This window comes from Propithecus coquereli, unplaced genomic scaffold (assembly GCF_000956105.1).
Source record: "Propithecus coquereli isolate 6110/MARCELLA unplaced genomic scaffold, Pcoq_1.0 Scaffold74, whole genome shotgun sequence".
Classification (NCBI taxonomy): domain Eukaryota; kingdom Metazoa; phylum Chordata; class Mammalia; order Primates; family Indriidae; genus Propithecus; species Propithecus coquereli.
The window spans coordinates 5,032,414-5,043,252 of record NW_012153507.1 but is presented as its reverse complement, the minus strand read 5'-3'; the positions used below and the strand labels follow the sequence as shown (position 1 = coordinate 5,043,252).

The 10,839-nt window shown below is 36.8% G+C and overlaps 1 pseudogene; it reads right to left on the bottom strand.

Annotated features, from left to right (window-relative positions):
• Positions 1-8: 8 nt before the first annotated feature.
• Positions 9-10,839, bottom strand: part of LOC105824420 — a 167,008-nt pseudogene continuing 156,177 nt past the window's right edge.

Below are 10,839 nucleotides of genomic sequence, written 5' to 3'. Positions count from 1 at the left end.
TGGGAAGTGATATGCCAGTTGCTATTGTGTGCAAACTCACAGCTTATCACTTTGGGGCAGTTTTAATTTTTGAACAAAGCTTTCACTTCCTCTATTGATGTTGTTTCAGGAAATCTCTCTAAGAATCACAATCCCATGCTCATGACTTGGTCTCACATTTCTCATGCTTCATAGGAGGAGATCTCAACCCTTCAAGAATTAGATCAAGATCTGTGGTCAGCTTTTTTATTTCTTCCATGTTGGCAACTTCCAAATTGGGATGAACTAATTGCTATCCATTTGAGATATCAAGTAAAGATCCTTTGACAATTTTTTTCATGAGAAACAGAATTCTAATTGTTTTTTCAGACATTCTTGTAGGTCTTCTGTAGAAACTGCTGAAGTGCTTTCTCCAGAAACATCATATGTTTAGTAATTCAGATCTTCTGGTCCTAAAATCATTCCATCAGTTGATTCTTCAATGCCTGTAGTATTTTTTGTGGTTTCACAAGATGAAGAATACATTACTTAATACTCCTTGCACATATCTTCTGACAGCTCTGTGTTACCCTCAGTATGAGACCCTGATGTGGCCACAGTTTCATGCCAAGAGCTATCAGTTCCATGAGTTACTGGGGTGGCATCAATACTTCCAGGAGGAATTTCTTGCCACACTTAGGCATTAGAATTTAAACCAGTTCTTTTGGATGTCACCTGCTATTTACTATCAGAAACAGAAATCTCATGCTACTTAACCCCATAAATATTCCACAAAAAGCAACTTATCTTCCTCCACTTGGTTGAATTGTTCCTGCTGCCACGACTCCAACTCTACTCTGTGTTCTTGAATGTAATCACGGAGTTAATTGTGCCTGGCTCATATAAGCATTCAATATGTGTTGCTATAACTTTCAGAGATGTCTATGACATGCTGCTGATCATGCTCATGACTCTGTAAGCACAAAGAAATGCCCCAGATGTTAATGGCATAAGAGTTCACACTTTTCCATCCCTGCAGAATTGTTGTAAGGCTCAAATCAATTATTCTATGTGAAAATGATTTGGAAAGTGTTAACCAGTACTATAAGCATCTAAAGAATTGTTATTAGATACATATTCAGAGCAACGTTTAGGAAAAATTGTAAAAGAAGAAAACTCAGACTTTGAAAAATTTGTGTCCATGTTTTTGGAAATAGTGCTGAAGTTTTGGAGAGCTTATCCTGTAAGTACCTAGATAGTATGAATAACTCCATCATCTGAATGCATTTAAATATATCAGCATGTTGCTTATCTCAATAGCTAAGAGTAAATAATGTATTGGTTCTTGCAAATTGAAATCCTTTATGCAAGCAGGAGCAGAGAAGGACTAAATCATATTTCTACTGGAAAGAGCGAGAACTTTCTAGAGATAAAAGGTGTGGTCAGAATGGACAGGAGTAAAACAGAAGCAGGAAGTGATTCAGGGTGGGTGCACGGGTGGCAGTTGGGCATGAATCGGAGAGGGTTTTCGGGGAGCAGGAAACTTCCTGTATGGAGGCTCTGGAGAGTGGTAGAAGGGAAACTTACTTTAGGGGGAAGCGGTCGTTGAGGACAGCAGAGCAGATGGACAGAAATAACCTGAGTCCTTGATTACATACCTGACACAACAGCCTGGACTTCTTCTTGTGGGAGGTACTTTATTATTTAAAGCCAGTTGAGTTGGCTGCTACTTACAGCCTGAATAATTTTGTTGAAGCCCTTCTTCATGTCTGATTTTTTGGCAGACGGGAAACGTGGTTTTAACTAGAAGGAACTGATTCCAGCTTTATCTGTTGAGAATACTCTCATCTTGGGCAAATGATGTGGCCACCTCTGTGGCCTTGCTTGACCTGTATTGACCTTCCCAACTTAAAGGGAAGATTATAATAATGCCCATATTGCAACATTATTTCAAGAATTAAATGAAATCGTACCCATGAATTCACTTTGGAAATTCTGAAGTGCCCTAAAGAGGTAAAGGACAAGAAAAAAGAAAGCTATCTCCCTGTGGCTATTTCTTACATGTTTTCAGTAGCTAAAAACAATGCCACTTTTCCCATTTATTTTTTTCTGTCAATTAAGGTAGTGATCTAAATGGTAGGAAATATGTATTTTTCTTCAAGAGGCTCAATACACATTAATTTGAATGAAAACAAAAACCACATGGAGTATGAATATTTTATTTTTTATGAACTAGAACGTAAGTCCTCTGAGGTGCCTTGCTCATAATCTGGTCCTCGAATTTGCTTTTTGATTTTAATTGGCACTTTCTGAAAACATTCCTTCAACCCAGAGACAGTAAATCGATTTAATCTCCTATGTCAACCCCTACTGATTTTTGTGGATTCTGAAGAGCTGTGCTGAGAATTCTGAAGCCTGAAAGAACGCTATTATCTACTAGCAATGTCTGTCACTGACATGGAATAGGGGCTGGAGGAATTGATCATCCTCATCTTAATCCAAGAACGTATCACTTGAATGAAGGAAATTCCGAGTTTCCTGGAGACTGGTTATGTTTACATATGAAGGTGAATGGCTTCTCTGCTTATGGGTACGCCAGCCTTGCAAGGACAACATTTTCAGTTACTTATTGGTTTGCTTTCTCATGTGTATGTGTGAATATTTTTCAGGCAATACTTCCAGAAGTTGTAATGGACACACATAGAGTTAGGTTTAATCTCTGTAGGAATCATCATTTTACTGTAGCAAATATATGCAGTGTATAAATATAATAATATAAATAAGTAAATATAATAAATGTCAATTATCATGGTAGGCAGAATTCTAAGATGGCACCCAAGATTCCCACCCTCTGGTGTATATACCCTGTATAATCGCCTCCCCTTGAGTGTGAACAGGACCAGTGATTATGAGGGGATGTCTCTCCCATAATTACACTATACTGTGGCAAAGGCAAGGAAATTTTGCAGAAGTAATTAAGGACCCAAATCAGTTGATTGAGTTAATCCATAGGGAGATTACCTTGGGTGGGCCTTTTCTGAAAGGACAGATCCTTCTGCCAGCGTTAAGGAAGTCAGTTGCAGTGTTATGAGAGGAACTGTGAGATAGCCACATGGCCAGAAACTGAGGTAGCTTCTAGGGGCTGACAGTAGCCATGGATGACAGCCAGTAAGAAAGCAGGGGCCTCCGTCCCATAACTGAAAGGAAATTAATTCTGCCAACAGCCATGTTGAACTGCAAGCTCCAGAAAGGAACACAGTCCAGCCTACACCTAAATTGCCACCTTGTAAGACTCTGAGCAGAGGATCAGCTAAGGTGTGTCTGGATTCCTGATTCGTGGAAGCCGTGAGACCATAAATGTGTGCTGTTTTAAGCTGGTAAATGTGTTATAATTTGTTATGCAACAAAAGAAAACTAATACAAATTACCATTAAATCATAAATGATAGAAGGGAAAATAAAAGTAGCAGAAAACTTGGGAGTGGTAAATCAGTATGAACTTCAGACTTGTGAAGAGAAAAGCATGGCTTACACCCTCACTTACAGGCGAATATATATAAACTGTACCCTAAACTCCATCAAGCACATTGATTTTCCCCTTTCGCAGTTGTATAAACAGCATGGAGTCCACAGAGTAGCTTATGATTTCAGGACACAAAGAAGGCACTGCTGGGTCATCTAACATTTATTCGTTATTTGTTCTAAGGCTGTGGTCCCCAACTCCCGGGCAATAGACCGGTACTGGTCTGTGGAGGTGAGCAGTGGGCAGACCAGTGAGCAAAGCTTCATCTGTATTTACAGCTGCTCCCCATTGCTGGCATCACCACACAAGCTCCACTTCCTGTCAGATCACCAGGGGCATCGGATTGTCATAGAAGCATGAACCCTACTGTAAACTGCACAGGTGAGGAATCTAGGTTGTGCGCTCCTTATGAGAAGCTAATGCTAGCTCTGGGGAGCATCGGCAAATGCAGATTATCATTAACAGAGAGGTTTGTATAATTATTTCATCATATATTACAATGTAATAATAATAGAACTAAAGTGTACAATAAATGAAATGCACTTGAATCATCCTGAAAATGTCCCCTGCTGCCACTTGTAAAAAAATTGTCTTCCATGAAACCGGTCCCGGGTGCCAAAAAGTTTGGGGATCACTGTTCTAAGGGCAATGTTAACAGAAGTAAGTAAACAGCTTCTCATGATATTATTACCCATACAAATATAACTATGTATTTCCCATGTTTCCTTTAAATCCTTGTTATATGTGAACAAAATTTTTTAGATATGTATTGCACAGACCCCATTTTGTATTCTTTAACATTATATGATAATCATTTTTTTTCACATTGCTAGAAGGTCTTCATAGTTGTTTTTAATTGTTGAGTAATATTTTATCGAGTCAATGTGTTAAAATTTCCATAATCATCTTCCTATTCTTGGGCATTAGAGTGATTCCTTTCTTAATTTTTACCTCTGCTAATGTAACTAACACTTATTTTTGCTACCAAAGTTAACATTTTCCTACATATGGCTTTTTCTAATGATCACATATGTTCTTAGGATGTGTTTCTAGAAGTGGAATTCCTGACTCCAAGATATAAACATCTCTGGACCTAATTGTCTTCTCCAAATTTTGCCAATGTACACTTCCTCCAGCAGTGTGATTTGCTGTTTGTTTATTCATTTCAGGCTCACCTTGCTAGATTTAGGAATTCTCTTTGTAAATGTCTAGCTATTTAATTTTTTAAAAATCAGCTTTATCAAAGTATAATGCATCCAATAAAACACATTTATATACAATGCAATAAAGCTTGACAATTGTATGTATCCATGTAACTACACCACAATCAAGCTATAAAACATCTCTGTTGCTCCCCCAAATTTTCTTGTACTTGTCAGCAGTCAATCCACTCCCTACCCTGGCCCCACACAATTATTGCTCTGCTTTTGTAAATTAGTTTTGCTAGTTTTACTAGAATTTCATTTAAATGAAACCATACAGTCTGTACTTTTTTGTGTCTACTTTATTTTGTTCAGTATAATATTTTTGAGATTTACCTATGGTGTTGTGTTTATGAATTTCCTTCTTTTTATTAATTCTTTATATTTTTGCTTCTTTATATTATCGAGTAGGATTCCTTTGTATGGATATACCACATTTTGTGTATTTGACTTACCCACTGTTGAACAGTGGAGTGACTCTGGCTTTTCGGTGTTAAGGGTAGAGCTGATCTATACATTCTCACATAGTCTTTGCATGGGCATATGTTTTAATTTCACTTGGGTAAATACCTAGAAGGAGGATTGCTGGGTCATATAAAAAGTATATACTTGACATTGTAGAAAACTGCCAAACTATTTTCCAAAGTGGCTTAACCAATTTTCATTCCCCCCCAGGCATGGATGAGAGTTCCAGTTGTTCCACATCTTTGCCAACACTTGGTATTGTCAGTCTTTTTAATTTTTACTAGTGGATGTGAACTGATATCTCAGTGTAGTCGGTCATTTAATTTTGATATAATCTTCACAGATAGTTTTTGAATAAAAACAGAGTATAAAATTTGATTTCTATTATTGTAATAAAAATGAGGGGAAATTGCAGAGGAAATAAAAAGACATTAGACTTTATGAAATAAGACGATAGCATGAAGTATGTATATTTTGATTTGTTTGAAGTGAACAGACCCCTAGACGTTCTCAGATGGGGTCATGGGAGCAGCAGCAGCGTTGTGAGCTGTTGCGTGAGCGTTGAGAAAGCCTGAGACAGGCAGAGTGCCTGCAGTTAGCCTGTAGAAGCAGGAAAACATTCCTGAGAAAGTGCTCTGACTGCTTGCTTTTCTCACTGTGCGGGTAGAGGCTGCATTAATAAATATAAAATGCCGCTTCTCAGGTTGACTCACTCTTTTACCTTCTAAACCCAGGAACAAAGGGGATGGAATTGAATAATTACTATTGTTGGACAATGATCTCCCCTTCAATTTTTGATAAGAGTTTGGTGTGCTGGGATAACATTTGGATCAGGCCTGTGCGAGGAGAAAGGACAAAGCCAATCTATTGGCTGACCTGAGCAGGAGTTAAGGAAAAAGCCGATATCCCCGCGTCAGCAATAATCATGCCCAAAACCCTCAGTCTCCAATGTGCTTCACAGACGGTCAGGGTCTTACTCCTCAGTCTAAAATCTTTGCAAAATCAATCTCCTATACTGTGGAAGTTAAACTTATTGCTTTATGCAGAACTTTGTGAAATGTGCAGATATATGGGGAGAGGGACAAATTCAATTAGGTGATCTTTTAAGGATAAGCATAAGATGATAAAAATGACAATATTCAATTTAGAAATTCTCACAAAACCAGTAATATGCCTATTTTCTGAAATGCCACCTGTGCTTATGTATGTGCTGACATGTTTTGTTCTGACAAACTATCAGAAAGCTCACAACCTGAGAAAGATTTCAAAAAAATAGTGATTTTGAGCAACTTATGATCTCTGATAGGGGACAAAGCTCAACCAGTAACTGCCAGTGTGTGTGAAATTGCTGCTTTGAATTATTTGGAACCCCACCACCATCACTACCCACTAATAAATTTTTTCCACAGATATTTGTTTATATCTTTACCCAAAAGGAATTCAAGGGGACAAATGATATATCTTTTCTCTGAAGGTTATAATCAAAACACACATATTTAATCTTGATGCATCCTCTGTTCCTACTGGGATCAGATTTTCAAAATTCAATCAAATAAATAACTATACTGTCCTATTATTTTCAGTTTTTTTATGACATGTCCTTCTCCAAGTCTTCTAAATAAAGACTTATAAGGCCACTTTGTTTATCTTTTTGGCCCCAATATATGGTTTTTGAATTTCAATGTTGGGCTTGCAATACTATAAACTAATTGTCTTATATGCAAAATGTGAAGTAATTGGGAGGTTACTGTTGCCACCAAATGTACAACTTGAAAGTTATGCCTCCAAGCGATGAGTACTTCAGAGAAGACTCCAGAGAGAATTAGACCCAGAAGTCTCTTATGGAGCTTTGATACATTTCAAACACTACAAATGAAAAGGAATAGCATATTGAAAATGGAGATCATATGTATGGTGCGGTTTTTCTACAGAAATTCCTAAAAATAGAAAAAAAATTGGCAATAAAGTGCTATTCCTTCTAGCTGAGAAATGGTGCCACGATACATCAATAGGGGCCTGGGTTAAATCCAATATGGTCCATCCATCATAGAGAATATCATTCAGCTGTTGAAAAGAAAGTGGTAGAGTTAACACATATTGACTTGGCAAGATCTCTAATACATATTTTTAAGTGAAAAATGCCTGAAATAATAGTACTGTTCCCACTTTTATAAAAAAGACATGAAGTATAATTGTGATATGAACATACATGTATATATTAAATAAATGCAAGACACACACAAAACTATGGACTGAGGTTACTTCTAGAAAGGGGAGCTGGTGAGTATATGTGCGTATGGGAATGTGTGTATGAGTGTGTGTGTGTGTTTTGTAGGTAGAACAGGAGTCAGTGAACTAGAAATTAGCATATTTTGTTCTGTAGGATGCTTTTGGCTTGAATGTTTTACAAGACTATACTTAGGAATTACAACAAACTACACTCTAAACAAGAAAAGAATGGCTTAATTAATTAGATGTACAGTATTTTTAGCCAATCCAAGATTATAATATAATACTGTCACATTTCTGCTGATAGCACAATTAAAGACTGTTCTGGAATCAGGACTATAATGCCAAAGAAATCCACTGAAGAAGGAAAAAAAATATAGATATAATCCAGCAAGAAGTGGTGAACTCTATAGTTTGTCTTGCTTTCCACTTTATCCCTCTTGCCGAGCACAGGTCTTGGCATTAAGTATGGGTTCAATAAATATTTGTTGAATGAATGTTTTTGGATTGTTGAAAACATATGATTTTTATGACTTAAAATACAAATATGGAACAACTGATATTATTTAGCATATTAGAGACTATCGAATTATACTACCTGGATTAATTCAGTTTCCTCAGCAGAGATAATCACACCAAGAACACCAGCAGCAAGAGCTTTGTGAAACCGAGGACTGCGAGAAACCAACATGGCATCCAGCTCCACACCAAATGGAAATTCTCTGGCGTGATGGTCGTATCCAACCTTTCTTAGATGTCACAGCTGGCTTCTCCAGCCATTCCCTCAGCATCATCCACCAGCCGTACTTAACACAAAATGCAAAGCAGGATCACCCACAATGTACTCCTGGATCTCAGCCAGGTTGCCCATCCTATGGAAAAGCTGTCTGCGACATAAGATCTTTGGGGCGGACATGTGTGGAGAATGGACGGTAATGCAGGCTGTGCACTGAGCTGAAACAAATCACGACAAGCAGGGTGGGCAGAAGAAACACTGAGATTTAATATCAAATGATAGGCTGTGTCAGTGGACTTCTGGGAAATCAAACACCTTGGCAACATTCCTTTCAGACCAAGGGTTCTAAAGGGGAAGAGAAGAATGAACAAAAGAAAAATTGAAGTTTTTGCTTTGGGTGAAGGGATATTAGTAAGCAGGTGGTGAGCAAAATAGTCTGCTCACCAATGGCTATCTTTAGTAGGGTCATCACCAGTAGTAACGTTAGGTTTAAGCACAAAGTGATTTTGTACAGTTAATAGAGAATATGTCTATAAGTGTTATATTTATATGGGAGAAAGGTTTTCACATAGTCATGGTGTTTACATAGGTTTGACACTAGCAACTATGTCACATTTTAAAACTTTGAGAAATGATTCTATGTTCATAATTTCCAATGTAAAATGAAAACACGGGCCATCTGGAAATTATCAAAATGCAATGTAAAAGCAATGATGCCATTTACTGCATAGAATCAATTTAGCACACCAATAAAAACACACACACACACATATAAACCTCAAAAAAGCAGGCTATTTTTTCCATAGAACTTTTCATTTAAATTCTATTGCCATTGTTGTGCAATAAATTTTGTTGTCACACAGCTATAGCTAAAGTGCTTTTTATTTGATGTGATCCTACTGCATCATTAAAATATCAGTATTTTTTATGTTTTGTAAATATTTGTGGACATCATTAAGCAACATGAAGCACAGTGCAGTAACAAATGTCCATTTTATGGCCACTGTCAGACTATATATTGCATAATGCCCCAATATTATCAGCAATCTAGACCTAAATTATCACAACCCTAAGTCTATGAAACACAAGACACATATATAATCTCCCTTAGTCTATGTATTGAAATGTTAGAATTAAAAGCTTGGGCTATCAATTCAGGCAGAAAATGTCATTTTCCAGAGGAATTTTTTACTCAGGACAAAAAAGGAGAAAAGGCAAAGGAATGAAGCTAAAGGCTGATTTTTGAGAACAACTTTCAACCTGAGAGAAGAGTTTTATGTTCCCGAAGAGGAAATAGAGGTGAGAGGGGAAATGTACAAGTGGGAAAAGTTGTTCTTTTTTGGTCACTGTGTTTTATTATTTTAATTAACAGAGACGTTCAGATTTAGTAAACAATGTTGCCTTATGGTGTTTGAAATTTTCTCTCAACTCATAATTCTACTCATAAGAAGCCAAGGATATTGATGTTTTAAACTATGATGACAAATTACCCACAACATATGGTTCATTGCAAATACTCAGCAAATAGTCTCTAAGTTGCTCAGGAATGCAGCCAGCTCAAGTGCAGCAGGGAATCTGTATGAGATTGGGCAAAAATTGGAAATACTTTGTCATGTAATTAGGCAGACCTAGTGTGGGATTTGTTGTTAACACATGATGATTTAATTTGTGCTATAACATAAGCCCCCTAACTTACTATTAAATATTTCCTTTTTTCCTGCTAAATTTCTTTATCACTTCTGTAAATTGTAAAAGACAAATCACCTCCAACTGCCCATACATCTCTTGGTCTTCCTTTTGCAGAGCCTTGAAGGTGGTGAAAGAATAGATTTCATTGACTACAAATGGCAATATTAATGATAAGAGGTTGTCAGGACTCATAATGGTGAATGTGTCCAGAGGAGTTGAGTTGGTAGAATAATTTCATCTATTGCAGTTTTCTTCATCGTGGTCCTGGACAACACCAGTTGGAGAGATAATAGGGAGCTGCTGGATCTGGCTACGGAAGAGACAGGCCAAAGAGAGAAAGCGATAAGCACATTTAACAGCAAGTGTTCTGACTTTCGAATGCACTTCTATTCAAACAGTAAGAGCAAGCCATTACTAATCATGAAAGAGGTTTCAAAATCTCTTTCTGAACTATACAGATCAAATGCACATAATCTGCTTCTTAAAATTACTCTACAATGCAGTGTTTTTGTTTTTAATTGCCTGTTTATTGTAAATTTCAGGGATGTCTTCTGACAGAGTTTGCCTCAACCATTAGATGATCAGTTTGAATTAATTTTCCCCCACCAAGAATTTCTTAATATGAGTACCCATGTAAAAGTTTGATTTTTACTTCATTGTGAGTCATGTTACTGGTATTGACAAAATTTGAGACAGGGTTATGAGATGCTTTCATCTATAACTCTGAATTAATTAAAAAATTGCACATTTACTTGGAGAATATATTTGCTCATGTGAGATAAATTGTGTTGTAAAAGAATTAAAGTGGGAATTATAAGGCTTATATCTCTAATTAAAAGTGCAATTTTCAATAGATAAAAATTCTATTTCAAGTTAGAATATATTGAAATGAAGGAATAGAGTCTTATTCATGTAAATGAACAGAATCAGAATCTTTTTGAAGACTTAAAAATAAGGAACAAAATTGAATTATTTTAATTAAAAATATTCAAAATATATTCAGATATGATCACGCCACTGCACTCCAGCCTGGGTGAC